This window comes from Canis lupus, chromosome 5 (genome assembly GCF_048164855.1).
Source record: "Canis lupus baileyi chromosome 5, mCanLup2.hap1, whole genome shotgun sequence".
Taxonomy (NCBI): Eukaryota; Metazoa; Chordata; class Mammalia; order Carnivora; family Canidae; genus Canis; species Canis lupus.
The window spans coordinates 15306536-15327627 of NC_132842.1; positions in this window are offsets into that span (position 1 = coordinate 15306536).

Below are 21092 nucleotides of genomic sequence, written 5' to 3' on the forward strand. Positions count from 1 at the left end.
CACACAATGCATGTACCTGGTAGGTTTTGTATTGCCCCTGGGGGAGCCTACATATGTGGAAGACAGACTTGCTAACAGATTTATCAGGGACCCATGAGCTTCAAGAGCCCCTAGCACCATATAAAATAATGCTTGTAGGGGCGCCTGGATGGCTCAGTTGGTTGAGTGTCCAACTCTTGGTTTGAGTGCAGGTCATGATCTCAGGGTGGTAAGACTGAGGCGCGAGTTGGGCTACTCACAGCTTGGAGTCTGCTTCAGATTCTCTATCTATATTCCTCCCTCGCCCTCCCCATCTGCCCCTCTCCCTGCTCACCTGTGTACATGCTCTCTCTTGCTCTCTCTCTCTCTCAAATAAAGAAATAAAAACTTAAAAAAAATTGCTTCTAATGGCAGTGCATAGCTAGAAAGCTGCCACGATTATGCTACGTTTCATTTGCTCTGCCCCAGTCTAGCCCAGAGCTTCTCAATCCTGACACTATTGACATGTGGACTGGACAATTCTTTGCTTTGGGAAGCTATCCTGAACAATGTTGGATATCAAGCAGCATTCCTGACCTTTACCCACTAGATGCCAATAGTACCCCAACTCCAATTGTGACAACCCCAAATATCTCCAACCCTGCCAAATGTCCCCTGCATCCTCTTGAGAACTGTAGGTCCAGATTAACGTCTTTAATGAGGTGCCCTTTGGCTCATTTTATACTTTGAACCAATGTTGTAAAGGGATGCTCATTTGCCCTGAACACACAAACACATTTCTTTTCAAAGGATTCTAATTTGAAAAATGACAATGTGTTGGTGCTGGGAAAGTGTCAAGTTTTGACATTGCCTCACCTGAACAAGATGATCAATGCCTTTTATTCATTCTTGCATTTCGTGGATGGAAGTCTTTACTACATGGGGCCACCTTTACTATGAATTATCGCTGTTGTCCTTGGCTGCTGTCTTGTTGGCTCCACATTCTTCCTTTCTTCCTGGGATCACTGCTTCCATTTGTAAATACCCTGAAGGTTGTCTCCCAAACCAGCCTGCTGCACCCATAGAGCACCTTCTCAGGAGAGATCAGCTATTTCTCTGCATCCTGGACACCACTCATCTGTAACTGAGCAGAAGGGGTCCCTGGCTGGCTTGGGTGGTGGGGGGGTTTAATTTAGTCAAACTCCAGGCTATTGTATAAATGACTTTCTCTCTTTCTTTCTTTCTTTCTTTCTTTCTTTCTTTCTTTCTTTCTTTCTTTCTTTCTTTCTTTCTTCTTTCTTTCTTTTTCTTCTTTCTTTCTTTTAGATTTTTTAAACTTACTTATTCTTAAGAGACACAGAGGGAGAGGCAGACACACAGGCAGAGGGCTCCTGCAGGGAGCCCGACGGAGGACTTGATCCTAGAACTCCAGGATCACTCCTTGAGCCGAAGGCAGATGCTCAACCACTAAGCCACCCAGGTTTCCCTGTATAAATGACTTGAGTGAGGGCAGCTCCGGTGGTGCAGTGTTTAGCGCCGCCTGCAGCCCAGGGCGTGATCCTGGAGACCCTGAATCGAGTCCCACGTCGGGCTCTCTGCATGGAGTCTGCTTCTCCCTCTGCCTGTGTCTCTGCTACTCTCTCTCTCTCTGCATCTCTATGAATGAATAAATAAATAAATAAAATCTTTTAAAAAAAAATGACTTGAGTGAGACAACAAGTTGTTTTCAAATTCCATCCCTGGGAGGACACTCAGAGAAAACCGTGTCTAAGAAGCTCATTTTGCAGAGAAATAGGGACCTCAGGACAATACTGTAATAACTAGCATTTAGTTATTACTTACTCTACAGCAGACCTGCTATCGAGGGGCTGGCATGAGAAGCCAGTGAGTGGGGGAGAGGCTGAGTTCAAGTCTCCATACACTCTCTCCCACATAATCATTGACTTGTCAGGGAGAAGCACCCTTAATGTTGCCATCCCAGTAGATGAACACTCCTGGCTTTTCTTGCTCACTAACCCAACCCCTGGGAAAGTGGAATGGCTTGTCTGATTGGCACATTCAGGTAACTGGGCATGCTGAGCTCTGCCCTCCTTCCTTTGGGGAGCTCTGTTGGAAGTACCAGTCCCTGGCTCCTCCCTGGCTCTGCACCTGCCCCTTCCAACGTGCCATGGCTGTGGGACCTCTTTGCCTAAGCCTGAGGTTCAGAAGCCCAGTTGATGGCAGATACATAAACAACCTGGCCTCTAGCCATAATAAGTAATACTCTGAGCAAGTGTGTGTAGTATGCGCGTGAGTTTAGAGGCAGCCCGAGGCTGCTACTTGGCATTTGCAGTTTATGGAACATTTGGTTGCCAGGCATCTCAATGGTCAGGAGCTAAAGTTGGCAGAGGAACTACAGTTTCAGTGGTTTCTCCCTCCTCTGAATCGCTTTTCTTTTAAAAATAAGTTTTTAAACATAAGCCCTAAATTTTATGCCAAACCACAGAGTTCATTTTAGCATTTTGGGGGTAGTTATTTAAATTTATTTTTACCTTGTATTCTTTAGCATGCAATCAGGAGCATAGCATCAAGGACTGTGCCTTATTCTTTCATGACAGACATGACTAAAAAGATATATAAAGTATTTCTTTTAAACCTTACTTTCATAGATTCAGTGACTATTTTTCTTTACAGTGATCATATTTATTTCAAGATGATGCCATCCCTCAATGAATATTTTAAAACATCTCTTGGAGTTTTCATGAGCCAGTTTGCAAGCTAACACCAGAAAAATGGTATCCTTCTTTCAATCTCATTTGGTTTGTAGATAAAACTTTAATATCTTTCTTGATTTTTTCCCCTATCAAATATAACCTCAAATTGAAAAAAAAAAAAGTCTCAAAAAAATCACCCTTGAAGCCATTTAACAGAAAAAATGAGGCAGTCTCCAAAAGTAACTATCAAGGGATCCACATATATGTTCTGAGGAAATCTCATTATATACATAGGTTTAGGGACTTTTCATGTTAAAATCCAAGCCCTGTGCCTTTGTAGGTGAACTTCGTCAACTTCACAAACTCACACAGTCATAGTGCCAGAAGTGATCTTGTTCATGATGAGTCTCTAGTACTCACTACTTTACCTAAAGAAAGATTAGAGAAGTGAGCCATGGAAGTAGTGACTTGGAAGTCAAGTGAATTATCTTAAATACATTGAGAAGTCCAGGGGATATTTAAATTAACGCTATGAGACACTTTCAACATTTAGTATATCGTGTATTCATCAAGGAATGACATGGGAAGATAGGAGTTGGTAACAACTAAATTAGGGACCATTTGACATTCTTTATGACAGGCTCTGTGCACCATTGTGTAGGTTGTGCACTGCACAACATCATAATGGATGGCACCTCCCAGAGCTGCATGAACAACCGTAGCAGCCCTGAATTGTCTGGACAATGACCTTCAAATAAACTCAAACTGAAAGAGATGTGTGATCGTAACAGAAACTCTAAAAGTAGCAGGGCCTGGCTGGAAAACATCCTTCATTAAGAAGGGAGAAAAAGAAGAAGAAAAATAAAAAGGAAGGAAATCACCAAACTGTTTAGTTTGACAGTTTAACTGAAAGTGTAGGAGCATAGTACAAAAGATGTAGCTGTGTGATCTCCATAGCTTAGGGGTTCAGAGCCTGGGCTTAGGGATCACACAGACTTGATTTGGATTCTGACTCTGCCACACAGTAGCTGCGCGACCTTGGATGAGTCCAGAAAAATTGAAAAATGATAGAAAATACCAGCAGGGTTACTATGAAGATCAAACAGGAAAATGTCTGCAAAGCACTTGATGGTGTGCCTGGCACGTCTCTACTACTCAATAAATGCAACCTGTCTTGTTATCACAGATCGCAGAATCTGCCAACTTCCTGGTGCGGGCCCCTCGGCTCCAAGTGCCCAGGACACTATGAGCATTAGCTGTCACCGGGCTGCTGGCCACTCCTCCTAAGATTCCATCTTTCATGGGGCACTTGCAAAAATGCTTTAAAAAAATCTCCTTGGAGGTGATAGGGTCAGCAAATTATGTTGCCTGTGGTCATGCAGACTCAAACACAGAAGAGAAATGGCTTTCCAAAGTAATAACACATCAAACATCCCACCCCGCCAGTGGTTCACACCACAAATGGGGAACCGGAGAGGCATCTCAGTTCTGCTCAGATGATTGCCTTTGCGCTCGGATTATTAAAATATCACAAAGGGTCTCTCAGGGAACTAAGGAAAAGAGGTCACCAGGGCTAGAGGGACGGGGAGTGGAGAGAAGAGACATGAAAGTGCCTTATCAACATTTCTTGCCCAGGCAGCCAGAAGATTTGTTTGAGCCACAAAATAATATTTATCCTGCATGCCACTGACCAAGTTCAGCTGCCTTTGATCTATTTCTCCACTGGAGATTTCTCTCTTTCTCTCTTTTTAAGTTTTAATTCCTTTGCCCAGAGGGTAACAAGTAATAAAGTTGGTGGTGAATTCAGAAAGAATTCAGGAGATTAAATATGCCCACAGGATTCTGATTCCCTCTGCCCCTGTCCCCAGCGCCCCCCATATGGAGTCACCTGCCCATCCTTGGCTGAGGAGCGTGGCCTCTCACGGGGCCCCAGCGAGTCCCCTTCCAGTGCAAGGTTGTTTTGGACTAAGCACATGAGGACACTCTGACTAAACCTAGATCATGATCCTCTTGTTAGAAAGTTTTCATAATACATTTGACTTGACCTAACATATACAAAATATTATAACTTTTAATAAAATAATATGAAAACTATGAACAATAACATGAAAGACATGTAGTTCGTGATGTCTTGATGGTTTTATTTTCCTTTTTTTTTGTACTTAAGCATTAAAGTTCAATGTATTTTACACTGACAACATGTTTCTAGTGGCCAGTGCCTGTTGTGGGGGACAATGGGGTTACAGATGAATGAATGGAGTGGGGGACTCAGAGATGACAGGCCCTCCTGTCTGCCATCATGTAGTCAACGCTTCTCAGACAAAACTCAAGCAGGCCAATCTGGCATGTAGGTGTGTGCTGATCACGATTGTACTTTATTTTTAGGCTTCTTCTGAAATAGTCCTTATCTCAAGGAGGTATTTTTGTTTTCCAGTTTCCTAAATGTGTTTCTAGATACACTGGACATGGGACAGCAGGGCAGATAGGACCGGAAGTAATTGAGATTTCCCAGCCAGCAGCCCTGGTGTTGGTGACTGGTGTGTGCTAGTCCACTTATCCCAAGAACCAAATGCCCTTCAGGATTGAGAGGAGCATAAGGAATACTCTTTCGAAGGGCACAGATAGAATCTGTTTCCAGCGTAAAAGACCTGCAGGAATACAGCAGCACGGTCTTTGGAGTAGTTAGGCAGGTGCCAGGATCCTTAGCTGGGGGACACTGGTCATCCGCACTGGAAATAGACAGACTGAAGCCAGAACCCCATGTCTCCTTTCATCTTACAGCCTTCGTGTGACCTTGAAGAGACTGCTGTAACTCCCTTTGCTTTAGTGTTCTCCACTGGCAAAATGGGGATGGCAACTCATACCTCAGGGGGTGGTTATGAGGATTTATGAGAAAAAAGAACCCAAATCACTTGGCATAGTACCTGGCAAAAGAGAAGGCATAGAGTAAATGCCCATTACTATTATTATTAGTATAGTTACTGCTACGACCACCACTTCTAGTACATTTGTCACCAAAGATTAATGTGTGCCTGCTCCAAACAGATATTGCAACAGCTCCTGGCATAGAGTAAATTCTCAAAGCATATTTTATGCATTTGATGTGCTAGGACCCGGCAGGTGACTAAGTGGACCCTGAGAGCTCCAGCTTCATCTTCAGCATGAAGCTTCTCTGTGGACTTAAGCAAGGTCACTCCAAACCTGGGAGGGAGAGATCCATAGCCTTGCTCCTTGCTCAGTCCTGAGGCCAGGCCTCCTTTGCAGATCGCTGCATGGAAGTCCTTTGGGCCACCGTCACCAGGGACTCTGTCCTGAGTTCAGCTATACTTGCCTGGGTATGGGAAAAACCCCCCTCTCCTGCCAGCTTGGCCAGGCCAAGCTAGGATTTTTTTTTCCAGAAGATCTTGACTACTAAGTTTAATGAATCTGAGATATTTCCTTCCTGTTCTTAGTTATACATTGTTGAATAAGAAGTGACCCCAAAACTTAGTGTCTTAAAGCAAAAAATCAGCTCTTCTCTCAAATACAGTGGTTTAGGAATTCAGATGTAGCTCCGCAGGCCCCTCTCCCAAGGCTGCAGCCATCTCCAGGCCTGGGTGGGAAGACTGTACTTCTGAGCTGGCTCACATGGTCGTCGGCAGGGCTCAGTTCAGTGAGTGGTCAGCTGGAAGCCTCTCACAGGTGCTCATCACCTGGGTGCCTTCACAGGGTAGCTCATGGCACGGCAACTGGTTTCATCACAGAGAGCCAGGGAGGGAGCACATGAGACCTAAGTCACATAGTCTTTTGGAACCTGTCTTAATCTTGCTAAAACAAAATAGCACAGAAGAGGTGGCTTCTAAACAACAAACATTTATTCCTCTCCATTCTGGAGGCTGAAGTCCAAGATCAGGGTTCCGGCAGATTCAGTGTCTGGAGAGGACCGGCTTCCTGTTTGACTGTCATGGTCTCCCTGTGTCCAAATATGGCAGAGGGGGCAGGGGATTGCTCTCAGGCCTCTTTACAAAGGCAGTAATCCCCACAACCTTATAACCTCACAAAGACCCACAAATACCATTACATGGGGCATGAGGATTCAACATATGCATTCTGGAGGCACAGGAACACTCACAATCCATAGCATAACCTGATCGGGGAAGTGGCTTCCCCCATTTTTGTCATATTCTACTCAGTAGAAGTGAGTCACTGGGTCTGACCCTCACTCAAGGGGACGAAATTACATAAGGGTCTATGTACCAAGAGGGGGTCACTGGGAGCCCGCTCAGAAGCTGACAGCCACATGCACCCTCACCACTTTTTCTTGCTAAGCAGGGTAAGGCATCTTTGTTTCATGTCTGCAAAAGGAAGATGTTTGTTGTTCCAAAAGGAGTTCACGAGAGGTGGGAAGAGCAGCATAGATTTTGCCCTAGACTCAAGCAGGCCTGAGCAGGGTAGCTGAAGAAACTGTTCCCTTGAGGGTCTCTGTAAGCATTGAACACAAGCACACAGGAGCCCTGGGGACCAGATACGACAAGGCATTGGACAGTGAACCACTCTCTGGACTTCACCACCAACACCACAAGGCCTAGGAGCCAGAAGTATCTGAATGGAGTAGCCTCACCAGAGCCATCTTCCCAGCGTATTGTAATAGCAGGGTTTTCTGCCGTGAGGATGAGAACAGTAAACATCCACTGTCGTTACCTGGGGCCAAGCAAGGAGAGGCAGAGGGAGACCAAGGGCACCCACGACCAGCTGAGAATCTGGCACATAGCACCTGAGACACAGAGAAAATTCACTCATGAACACATGTTGCCATTGCAGTGTGTGTGTGTGGGGGGGGGGGGGGGCGTCAACAGAATGTGATATGAGTGATACGCCCAGGGAGGCCAAGGTGCCAGAGAGCTGGGTTTTGCAAAATAGGGAGTGACAAAAGAGAGTTCTTCAGCAAAAGCAGATAACCTTAAAAAAAAAAAAAAAAAATCCTCCTGTCAAGTTTGTATTCAGGCCCGGACGTTTTGCTGACTCTCGGCCCCATGATTTGTTTCCCTCCCTGTTGGCCTTGGCGCTGGTGAAGTCATCAACACAAAGGTGCATGGAGAAAGCAGAACAAAACAAAAGGAAATGCCACAGAAGTTACAACATGTATCTTAAGATCTCTGAAATTTAGTTCAAAACTGTCTTGGTTAGTGTGGCTTATTGGTCACAGAAACCTATGTATCTTTCTTCCTTTCCTTTTTTTAAAAAAAATTTTTCTCAAGTGTATTTGGGTTTAAGGCTGGGCCCAGTTACTAAGACTCCACGTGGAGCCAGATGGGCCACACTGTTAAGCGGGCCAAGAATCTTACTTCACTGCCAGCATCTGGGGGAGCCTCCTATGTAGCTGACGGATCATGTGTTTTAGTGTCAGATCTGCTTTCAAATCCTTATTTTGCTGCTTTATTAGCCAGTGACTTTGGGCAAATTACTGGTGCCTCTCAGGCTTGGTTGCCTCCTCGGAGAGGCTGAGAGGTGCTGTAGTTTAGCTAATGGTCCAGAGCTCAGGCTTTGGGGTTGGACTTGTTGGCAGTTCTAGTTCCATGACTTACAGCTGTGTGTGACCACTAAGCTCGGTTTTCTCTCCTGTCCAATGGGCATAATTGTGCTCACTGTGGAGGACTGTGGCTGTGCTCAGTGGATGGCATGTGTAAAGCACTCCGCTCAGCCCCAGGTGTATGGCAGGTGCTCCGCAGATGTAGCCCTCATTAACAATAGTGAAGCATCTTACTCATGGGAAGTGCTCATGCCATGAAAGCTCTTCTTCTTTCTCCTGTCCACACTCTCCCCCAACATGACCAACATCTTCAGCTCCAGGTCAGGCAGGAGGGTCACCTGTCCCACTCCTCATTTTACTCCTGTGCCCCTCCTATATACTCACCCATTAAGTGAGAATGACTCAATGCTCCTCCCCAGAAGGTCAACCTCTCCCATGGACACCTTTCAGGCTGAACTTTGCATCATTCCTGAGGGTCTCCTTGGTCTACAGCACTGAAATACTACCGTTGGTGCTCTGCCGAGGTGATTAGAGACAGAGGAGCTTAGATTTAGATACTAGTGATGACCTACAAGGATGGGAAACCCAAGCCCTGGGAACAAGCAGTGTGTCTGGACCTGGTGCGACCAGCAAGCTGCTCCTGCCTCCGGGGCTGCGTCCAGATTTAGCCAGTGACTCCTTCCTGCTGGCTGGGAAATCTGAGAGAATTGTGTCATGCTACTGTTGTTAAAACAAACCCCAAACCAAAAAAGCTTGTTATGGAGTCTAGGGAGAAATAGTTCGAATCATTTATTTATTATAAAATAACTGGTCCCACATGCTAAGAATTACTTTTAAGATTCCAGAATGAGGCAAGACCTAGTAATATATCTCCTTCATTATCAACATCAATGGAAGGTTTATTATTTTAAATCAAATTGTGTTTTGTTTTGAAAGTACTGTCTAGCATGCACAGAATATTTACACCAGTAAACCCTGGGTTATCTGTCCCTGAGAGCAACTAGAAATCATCGTCAGCATGGAGGAGTGAGGCATGAATGAGTGGGAAGCAGGTCAACCTGTTCATCCGTAGTTCTCAGGGCCTTCCCAGCCTTGACTGGAACTCTGCTATCAGATAACGTTCTGGGATGGCCTATGACCTTTGTCTCATATGGGTTCGTTGACCTGCTAAGCTGGCATCACCATTCCCAGAGCCCAGGTTTTCGCGAATCCTCTCTGGCAGTGAGCCAAAAATGGTGGCGCTTTTTTGCTTGCAGAATGCATTTGCCATAGTGACCTGTCTGGATCTCAGCTGCTTGGTGGAACCAAGGTGATTCACTGAATGTTCTGTGCAAGCAGGTCCAGGGGAAGGCCCTCTGTCTCCTGAACTCCTGCTGGGGCTCAGGGAGGTGCCCTTTCGTGGACCTTGCAAAAGTCCTGGTATCAAAGCTTTGTGCTGTCTCTCCTCAAATGAGAAATAATACATGCTCATGAACTATCAAGAGAGTGTGAAAATGTATTTTTCAAAAATATTTAACATTCTGCTTTCCGGCAATAACTACTGTTAACATTTTGAATCTTCTTATCGACTTTAAAAAATGCACATACACAATTTAACAAAAGGGAAAATTTTACTATATATCCTTTTTATGATAGTTATTTTCTCTTATCCTTGACAAGTTATTTTCTCTTATAGTATGACTATCCTTATGTTTAATGACTGCTTAGTTGTACTTTGTTCTTTATTTGAATGATACCTTCTTTAGGTTGTTTCTAGATTTGTTTTAATAAATAATGCTATGATCAATAACTATCCTTCTAGACACACTCCTGTAATTTTTCTTGGGTCAAAGGACAATGCATTTAAACTTTTCATATGTTGCCAAGTTACCCTGTGGAATGGCTATAGAGATAACTTATGAGATTACAATCATAGGTTTCTTTTTAATTACATTATAATAGGATAAAAGGAGCAGGTGATATCCACCAACAGTGACGGTACCAGAGGATTCCTTTGAGAATCTGAATAATGATCAGAAAATTAAGATTCCAGAAAAAGGGGTCAGTCAATAGGCAAGGAGCATGATAATCCAAAAGAAGTTTCTTTTCTTAAAATTGTTATGTTCAAAAGAGGTCTGTTTTCATTACTTGCCTGTGAGCACAGGAAGTTTTTGATAACAATAATGAAATAATGCCAAGATCTGTCTACAGTTTTAACTTCACAAACCATATTCACATGGATTTAGGAAGAATACAGAAAGACATTATCCTTGGTGGGGAGGGGGAGGCTCTTTACATTTAGATAAGCAAGAAAATGCCAGTACTGTGATAAAGGACTCAAGACTTCCTTTTAGGGTCTTAACTGCTGGTCTTTGCAGGACCTCTTAGAGCTTAAGTATACACAGAGATAGAGGCTGTATCTTCTGGCCCTCTGGAAGTGTTAGGAAGAGATTGGAGAGGTATTTCCCTACTAAGGAACAATTCTTCAGTTTGAGGGGGAGATCCCATTACAAGGCAGCCCATTATTCCTTGAATGCAGACACTTCTCGGGCTTAATCATGTCCCTGGAATACTAACACCTACATGGCAAACACCTGATAGGTCAGGTCAAGGCTGCAGGATGACAGTCTGCTCTCCCAATGACAGCCGTATATATAGAAAGAGAGAGATTCCAATGTACATTCTGGACTTATCAGCACAGGACAAAGGCAGGTCTGAAACAACTCTTTTCCCTTGTATCTCTACCTCTCCTTTTCTTTGGTGTAGCTGAGCCCTTCGTCCTGATCTGAGGCGCCTCTGTTCTTAAAACCAGCCACATGGAGCCAGATACCCACTGCCTCTTGTCAGTTCCTCCTGCCACAGATTCCTCTTCATCCATTTGCCTTGAATATCTACCCACCACTCTCCTTCCATCTCTTCAGGTTTCTGGGAGCCAATTCCAGAGAAACAGAACAAGTTCGGCAAGATCTCCCCATTTCCGCCTCAACAACAAACACTTATTAAATTCTCACTGTTTTGCAGGCACGGTGCCTGTTTCCCTGGGGGGACAGCCTCTTTTTTCTCAAGACAGTCTAAGTTGGAAGATAAGCACACATGCGAATAATTTTACTATAATTACCAGTAGACAGGCTGACATGTCAGGTTTTTGCCATGTGGGAGCTAGCATTCCCAGTGCTGGTCTGTTTCAGTTCTTCTTGACTGGAAATCCTATGCTGTATTTCTCTATGTAGCCAGCTGAAGGGTTTCAACTTTATCTTGTAGCTAGCAGGGAGGTGAATGACAGGTCAGATTTAGGTCATGGATCCCTCTGGTGGGGTATAATGGTTGTATTTGAGGGGGACGGGACCAGGTGCAGCAAGATGAATATGAAGCTGGTTCCACTAATCCTCATGAGAGATGACAGGTACCCCAGCTAGGTCCTTGGTTGTCAAGTGGGGGCAGATTTGAGCTGTGTTTAGGAGGTGAATCAAAGCACTAGGTGGCTGGTTAGCAGTGTGGTGGCACAAAGCAGGTGGACTGACGAGTAAAGGTTACCTGCCGCCAGGAAGGACGTTGTCACCTCTGACACAAAATACAGAGGGAGTACAGATCAAGAGGAAGTTTCAGGAATGCTATTCGATACAGAAAGTATCACAAGGCAAGAGTATATAGGAAGCTGAAGCTACAGATAGGGTAGGGAGAAATAGAGAATTACCCATCCTTTATATGTTAATGATTGCCAAGCCTAAGAGAGGAGGTGAGCTCAGCCAAGGACTGTGTGGAGTAGAGATAGTGCCAAGGACCAAATCCCAGAAGAATGCCATCATTTAAAGGGATGGGGAAAAGAAGGAACCCACAAGAGGGGAATAATAAGAAACCAGGCTCAGGAAGTGTGCAGGGCCCCAGGGGGATATCAAGAGAGCATTTCAAGAAACAGGGAGAGGTCAACAGTGTCAGATGAGGTAGATGTTTAGCAATTTAGGGTTTCATTATTATAAATGTCCCTGACATCCTTAGGAAAAAGTGGCGGGGACCTGAGATAGTGAAGGGTGGTTTGAGGAGTGAGTGAGAGAAGTCAAAAGGGAGACAAAGTGCAGAACTTTCCTTTCATGAAGTTTAGATGAGAAAGGAGATGCTCTAAAGAGAGGGTAGGGAAGTCAATGGAACTAATTTTTATTATGTCTTAGAGAATTAAATGAAATTGATTTAAGCAATGTTATAAGCCATGGGAAAACTGGGAGAGGTTGGAAAGATGAAGAGGGCAAAATGGAAAATATGGAAGAGAAGAAGGCTGAGCAAGTCCAATAGGACACTTGAGGTCCAGGGTCCAGAGGGTTGCAAGATCTTGAACAGAATGAGGCACATCTCGTTTTCCAGTATTGGAAATGGACCAGGCCTCATATGGAGGTGGATGAGTGTGTAGACAGAGGGCCAGAAGTGAAGGGAGCTCACACTCAGACACTTATTTGTCCCAAAAGCAGGAGGTCATGGTCTACGTGGGGGTGGAGGGCACTGAGGTGAATGTCCTTTCAGAGGTAGGACACTCAGGACCTGGATTTAGGGTTTGGTCCCACTAGCACATAGAAATGGATTTCCACACCAGAAAGCCTGAGAGGAGGGTAGAAATTTGGATTAGTCCTGAGGACAACTAGGCAACAGAACTGACAGGAGATGAGTGACACAATGGGTCCTCACAAGTGCAAGAGGACACAGACTCGAGCCTGTGGTCAGCTTGCTGCTCCAAGGGAAAGTGCACACCATCCCTGCTCTGTGGCTTGGGAGTCTGTGGATGAACACACCAAAAGGATCCAGGAGCAGGGAAGTTCAGAGCCCTGGTGAACGAATGTGTGTATAAAGAAGAAGAGGGGGAACAAAATGGGACAAAGAGTGTCCCTATACTTAGCGGCTCACTTATAATATCAGGAGTAAGAGTAGAAATAACTGGGAAGTAAGTGTTGGTTTTTGCTTTGTTCTGTTCGTGCTCGTCAGGCAGAGTTAAAATCCATTTTTGTAGGATGTTGAAATTAGAGGACTGAGAAGGATCTAAATGTCTGCTCTCCTAAAGATCCACATTAAAGGACATTCCGTGCCCTCCTTTGTAATGCATTCCAGTGTCTCACAATCCTCAAGGAATTTACATCTGAATGTCAGACTTCAAAAGGACAATGTTGAAAAATTATATTATAGAGTTCAGAAAGAAAAAGAGAAAGAGAAGGATTCATTTCTTTCTTGACTGCCTCAAAATTCTCCCTGCGCTTCCAATTGGACATGCTATTCTCCATTGCCTGAAGGCACGTCAGAAAACCATTAAACAATTTTGATTTGTTCAGTTCAATGTCTATTGTGTTTCTCCCCAAGCACGGCTCCATTTTAGAGGCCAGCATGGTTGCCTTCTTTCCCGGTATGCACGTCCTTGCACACAAATCCATGTAAATATTTGGTAGAATATGTATATATTCCACCAGTTAATCAACTTTTATCTATATGAAATTATTATAAAAACTTGAAGAAGGGTTAGTGTTATTAAAATCCAGTTTCCATAAACAAAGCCAGTGGCACTAATGAAGAGTTAAGATACATGAATCAATTCTAGTGGCCTCATTTCTATAATAATTGTTGAACTCTGTGATTTTGTGGTCGTTGTTGTTATTCTTTTCTTAAATCTAGACAGATTATGAGTTTCATTTATCTTCACAGCGCTTCCAGCCCTTCTCTGCAATATTCCACCCAAGGCAAGATGGTGTTTTTCAGATTTAGGGGAATAATATAAAGATTTGAGGTCAAGGCTTTCTGTTCTGATGTCTCTGGCGAGTGATGCTCTTTGCATCTGACTGGTCTAATTGACACGTGAAAACCACGCATCTTTGGGGAGTTGTGTTATTGGTACAAAGACTGTGTTTAACTCTAGATAAGCATAGAACAATAGTTGCCTCTATGCACCAAGGTTGCAAAAGCTCCCCACAGAAAGTGGTGACTTCCCAACCAAAATTTGTCCTGGGTTGGGGCATAGCCCAACCACTTAAAGATGATTCTAAAGTTGTCTCACGTGTTTGAGGTGGAAATTTCCTGCAGTTAGCTGTGATTTCTTCAGTTCTCCATACGTTGCCTTCCACTTGTTATTATTAACAAGGTAGGGAATCTGGACTATTCACTGCATTTTTAACTGGTCAAACTTGGCAGAAAACAAAGGCTGTCTAACGGTCAAGTGACGTAATATTAAATTGTCATTTGGTTGTTTCCCTGAGGTCTCACACTGGGAGGCAGATCTGGCATCATGCTCACTCCACTGCTTGTTGTCCAGGATCTCAGCATAGTTTTTTTCACAGCCTGAAGATTCCAGATGAACTAGACAGAGCAAGTTAATCAGGGGTATCTGGTTAGCTTCAGGGTTGCTCTTTCATTCATCCAATAAGTAGTTCTCAAGCACGTGCTATGTGTAATAGAGAACAAAGCAAGAAAGAGTTGGTCTCTCTTGGGCCCAACTCACTTCCAGCATGGTCTTTGCCAGGTGAATGGAAGTCCACATCCACCCAGCACTTTCTTACTGAGCAGAAATTTTGAGGGTGATGCTCTGTGAAGAACCAGGCATATGAATATTAATCACGTCACTGACCCTCCAGGAGCTTACATTTATGCAAAGCTTCCTGATTTCCCAGTAGTGTTTATTGTTATTATTATAATTCTTTCAGTTATCTTTAGAAGGGAAAATATTTCATAGTGGCAAATGTAACTTTGCTCTGTCTTTCCATCTTCATACCTTCCAACAGGTCTCCAGGAGAGTGAGGAAAGTTCGCATGGGAATTTGATCATTTAATTTTTTATTTAGACTGGGAAGAATATGCATCTGATGATTAAAGTTTGGATCTGGAACTAAAATGTTAATTTTGAAGACAGCTCTAACATGACTCATTATTAGATTAAACCGAATTTAATTAGATCAGCCATCTCTTGACATAAAGAAGGAAAATCCATTTTCTTTAAAATGTGGCAATTTCTAGGAAACTGGCCCCATAATCCAAAATTAAAAGCAGATTTCCATGAGTTGGATTCATGCCTCCTTTAGCCTTTGGTATTGTATTTGGTCTGTTTAGCTAGTTAAATAATGGTAACAAAAGAAGACAGGATGGATGATGTTAAATAAAAGGAAATTTAAGAGAGTAATTATGGCATTAGGCTGGGCCAGAAGGTGAGGGTTGTAAGTAATAAGATACCTGCTTTTTAAACAAAGTGCTATGTCTCCATTTGGCATGACCCTTCCTGGATAAGCTGTGTATTTTATCCCATTCCCATAGGCAAGAGAAAGTAAGCCCCGAAGAGAGTGTTGGGTAAGACAAGTATAGGATCTAAAATGTCCTGTGTATGTTTGCCTAACTTCTTGTTTTAAATGAAGATATTAAAATTCCAGTGAAATAGAATATTACAATAATGACCCAGGTGTGGGGAAGTACCAAAAGCTGGGAAGTTCGGTTTATATGAGCCCACTGCTTGAATCATCCATCCAATTATTCAGTGAAAACCTTGGATGAAAAAAATCACAAGGAAAATGGCAAATGGACTCTGGGAGCTTTTTATTTCATTTGAAAGATACGAAGAATGGAATTCAGTCGGCAATAATGGGCGGGGTGCTTCCAATGACAAGTGAAATGACTACTCCTGGAGAACACTTTTATGCTCCCAACTTCAACAGAGCAAGAGCCCACTTCCCAGAATGTTGATGGGGTTTGGGGGCAGAGAGAGACAATTGGATTTTCTAGTTTCAAAATTTTCTACTTGAGTGGTATTTTCTAGTTTATCTTTTTTTTATTTTGTTTGTTTTTTTTTTTTAAAGATTTTCATTTATTTATTTGACAGAGGGAGATAGCACAAGTCAGGGGAGCAGCAGAGGGAGAGGAAGAAGCAGACTCCCCACTGAGCAGAGAGCCCGATATGGGGCTCCATCCCAGGACCCTGAGATCATGACCCAAGATAAAGGCAGTCACTTAATCAACTGAGCCACCCAGGTGTCCTATAGCCCATCTTTAAATGTCATCCCTTTTGACTTTTCTTTCAACCAGAAAACTCAGACTGAGAGATCCTAATCCATTTATGCTGGCTTATTCTATATTCTAAGTAAGTAAATGGCACCATGTTACCCTAGATCTCTTGGATCAGTTAATTACCCTCCTCAAGAAGCTATCATCTGTAGCAATGTGTAATTCAGTATAAATTCCCTGATGAGGGACCACTATTTACTCATTCATAATAGAGCTAATTTCTTAGGTGCCCATATTATACAAATGTTCTGATTTAACCTTTAAGTATTAAGCACACGAAGTGTGTAGTGTTTTTTATCTCCATCTTTAGAGAATGAGGAAATGAGCTTGGAAAGGTCTGTCTAAGTTTATAAAGCAAGTAGAGGGAGACATTATGGCTAAAATATGAGCAAACTGACTCCAAAAGCCCATGCTTTCAAGCATTATGAATTTCTGCCTCTAAAGTCTCCAGGACATTTCCAGAGTTGAATTTTAGTGATCTCATTCACAATTCAGGAGAAGCCAGTGAGGTAGCTCAGAGAATTTACCGAGAGATGGAGCAGTGAAGTTGCCAAGAGCCCACACCCAGTTTGAGGCAATTCTGAGTCTGGAATGCAAACGTCTTCAAAGTATTTATTGATTTATCCCCTTGAGCCATTTTTCTGCTGGACTGAACTTTGGGGTCTTGTATACAGTCTTGGTCTGTATATTGTGATCAAAGCTGATAGCACAACTGATTATGAATCAAAGAAGCTTTGTCTACAGCTTCCTCTCTGCTCTTTTCAGAACAAATTAAACTACTTTTCTCCATTTCCCATGCTGCCTTCTCAGGAAGACTCCTTTGCTGGTGAATTTGTGGATGCCTCCAATTGTAAGGAATCCTCTTAGGCCTCACATCCTCCTAGTCAAAACTTATCCATTTTGCGAGGTCGCTTGCAGATGTTGGCTTTTCCACAAAGAATGCTCTGATTCACCTTTTCTCCCCATTTCCTACCTCAGCCAGGTAACATAAGTTCTATCTTTTTGAGACTTTTGTAACACCTTACCTACAACTTTCTTACCTATAACTTTTTTGTGGCTTTTCTCCATGTGGTTTTAGAGCTTTCCATACCTGTTTTTCTCTCTTGTACTTAGGTGATAAGTGATTTTGAAGACAGGAACTGTATCTATCTCACTCATCATGGAATCTCCCATACTACCAGGTCCCTTTCCTTTCACTCTCAGAGTAGGAAGTCAATATTTGATGGTGAAAATAAGAAGGCAGAGAATGGAAGAAGAGTAACTCTACTCTGGATCACACCCTCCCTGCCCTGGTGGCCGTTTTCCCAAAGTCTCTGCTATCTAGATGACTATGATGCTTAATTAGATGATTTAGCTTCCTTTGACATGTTACGTTGCCCATGAGCTATGACTCCCTGGGAACAGAGAGATACAGATCCTTAATGAGAACTGCCTCAGTTGGCACCCCAACTACCTCAATAGTAAAAAGCACATTTTTGTGTAAGTAGCCTTATCCTTTAGAAATCCAATACGGGGCAGCCCCGGGGGCGCAGTGGTTTAGTGCCGCCTGCAGCCTAGTGCGTGATCCTGGAGACCCAGGATGGAGTCCCACGTCAGGCTCTCTGCATGGTGCCTGCTTCTCCCTCTGCCTGTGTCTCTGCCTCTGTGTGTGCGTGTGTGTGCGTGTGTGTGTGTGTGTGTGTGTGTCTATGAGTAAATAAATTTTTTTAAAAAACCTAAAAAAAAATCCAATACTATCTGGATGGCCAAAGATTTCATTTGTCCTAGAGACCAGCCTTCATCTTAGAGTGGTGCAGAAATACTTTATTTGGAAGACCATCTTTTTTTTTTTTTTTTTTCTCAATTAGCAGCAAATTTCATTTCACTTCTTTGAAGGAAGAAGTCTTACTTTTTTTTTATTATTGAGAAAAATCTTTTTCTTATGAGACATGAATCAGTTTTGGTTTTTTGTTCCAAATGCCAAACATCAACCTCTCCCCATCACCTCCATCAATGGATCAGAACATAAGTTTCTTGCTGAAGCAGGAAATATTCAATCCAATTGAGCTGGCTGGTCTTACCATTAGAATGTTAGAGCCAAACAGAGTACTGCACCTTTGGTGAACCTACAAACTTGAGTTGATTTGGAGTAGTTTCTCCACTGCACTGGCATGAAACCTGCCTCTCCTTGCCATGTGATTCCCGCTGGCATGTGGTTTAGGAGTTCACAAGTGGCTGATCAGTATACACATAAAGAAATCAAATAAGGCAACAGCAAGAAAGCAGAGAGAGATATCTTTCTTCTCCAAGCAGTTCAGGTGAAAGCCAACATCCTAACCACTGTGACCACACAAAGTCCAACAGCATTTTCCACAGTGTTGAGGTTTTGAACTCAGCATGGTGATGGATTTTAAAATCATCAACGATATCCTGCCAGTCTGCATATCCCCAGCTGCTGTGGGAAGTCTCAGTTTTCTCCTGCATTTTCTGAACAATCGTGTAGTGAAGTCAGGACCACTGTCTTACTTCTTCCACATCCAGGGCAGTTTTTCAGCCACATAACTGTTCATTTCCTCATTCATTCAATCAATCAATATTTACTGGTTAAAGGTAGAAGAGTGGATGTGGGGGACAGAGGCAAAAGAAGAAATGTGGTTTTTATTTCTGAAAATATCTCTGCAAGGGAGTATAGAGATGCCAAGCAATTAGAAAAATTTTCATAATGGATCTCCATCACAATATTGAATCTGTTACCTATTTTTCAGGTTTAGTAGACCAAAGCACTGACATAAAGAACATTTCCCTACCTTTGAGATAGCACAGTCCACCTACCAATTCTAGATGGCCATTCAGATCCCCTTCTACAGGTGCAGGGTCCTTGAAATATAGGGGAAAATATAGACCTTCAATGAAAAAAAGCCCATCTCAAAGGTATGATTCCATGTGTATAACTCAAAATGACATAGTTACAGAGACAGAAGATGGACCAATGGTTGCCGGACACGAGGGGGTGGTTGTAAAGGGACAGCATGAGAGCATTTTCTGTGCTGTGATCGAGTGATGGAACATTCTGCCTTCTTAGTGTGCTGGCAGCTACCTACACCTGGAAATATGCATAGGATAAAAGCTGATGTAAATGCACACACAACCATAACTGATACATGTAGGAAGTGATGAAATCCAAATAAAGTTGTGATAATTGATAATGAACTATAATTATGTAAGATATCACTGAAGAAAGCTGGGTGAAAAGGTATATGAGGACTCCATAGTAATTTTGCTATTCTATGTAAGTATATAATTATTTTTAAACATTCAAAACATGAAGGGTCCCTAGGTGGCTCAATTAAGCACCCAACTCTTGGTTTCAGATCAGGTCATGATCTCATGGGTTGTGAGATCAAACCCTGCAGGGAGTCTGCTTCAAGATTCTCTCCCTCTGCCCTTCCCCCAATTCCTGTGCACATGCATTCTTTCTCTCTCAAATGAATAAAACAAAATTTTATTAAAAAATTCAGAACATTAAAGTAAGCATCAAACTTAACAAATAACACATTAAATGTCTACAAATGCAGCTTTAGCTCATCTTTATTAACTGTCAAGTTTCAGGATACAATTCTGCTTGATGGTAGCTGGAAAATAAGAGACAATTTTAAATTACATGCTTCATCCAAATGGTTTCAAAAATAAAATGATAAAATTCTTTTCTTTTATCAGCAAGAAAGCATATGTAATCCAGAATAGGCAAATTCATTGAGACAGAAAATGGACTAGAGGTTAATGGGAGTTGGGAAGAAGGGAGAAATAAGTTATTTCTTAAGAGGTGCAGAGTTTCTGTTTGAGGTGATGAGACACTTTTGACAGGTATGAAAATGACCTTGAATAAATATGGTATTTAAATTTCTGAAAATGGATATTACTTAGAGAGAAAGAAGGAAGAGAGAGGAAATGGAGGCAGATGGTGTCCTTAGTATATCCATATTGAGGAGGAGGCAGTAAAGGAAGATGGGCGAGGATGCCCAGTGAGGTGGAGGAAAACCTAGAGAACAAGATGTTGTGGAAGCTAAGAGCAGTTGATGTTTGTAGACGGCTTGAGTGGTTGACTGCCTTGAATGAGATGGTGAACAAAATCACACAGGTCCTCCTAAAGGGGGACCCAAGAAGGACCGATGGAAATGATTCAGAATCTCAAATATGGCACACAGCACTGTATTCTTTTTAGATGCCAAGTGCTTTCTCTCCTGTAGTCCATAGAATCATGATGACGTTGGCAAAAATGGAGCTATCTGGTAGAAATCCAGAACTTTGTGAACCACGGGTCTTAAAACCTGTCCATAAGGAGGTGCCTGGGTGGCTCAGCTGGTTGGGCATCTGCCTTCATCTCAGGTCATGGTCCCAGAGTCCTGAGATCGAGTTCCACATCAGGCTCCCTGCTTAGCAAGGAATCTACTTCTCCTTCTCCCTCTGCCCTGCCCTCCTGCTCATGATCTCTCTCTCTCTCTCTGGCGAGAGTGCTCGCTCTTTGTCTCTCAAATAAATAAAATCTTAAAAAAAAAACAAAAAAAAACTTGTCCATAAGAAAAAGAGGTGAATTTATTCTTTGTTCTGCTTCCTTCTTACTGTTTTCTGTCATACCCCAACCCAGGGAACATCCTTTGCCTAAAAATGAAAAGTGCATTTCATCAATTATTTCTATTTGATCTTTAGCTGCTGGCTCAACCAGACAATGTTTTTTTGTCATTGAACGTTTTCACAGAGTTGAAAAAACAAAACAAAATATAGCAAAACTAACTCCTCCCCACTAACCCCCAACTCATCTTAAGGTTATTTCAATTATTTTTCATAAGCCCCAGAAAATTCCACTAAGCCAAACTACTAGGCAGACTGTTTGAGATGAAACCTCTAGAATTAGAGATGTTTTGAAAATTAAACAAGTTGATACCTGTAACATACTCAGAATTT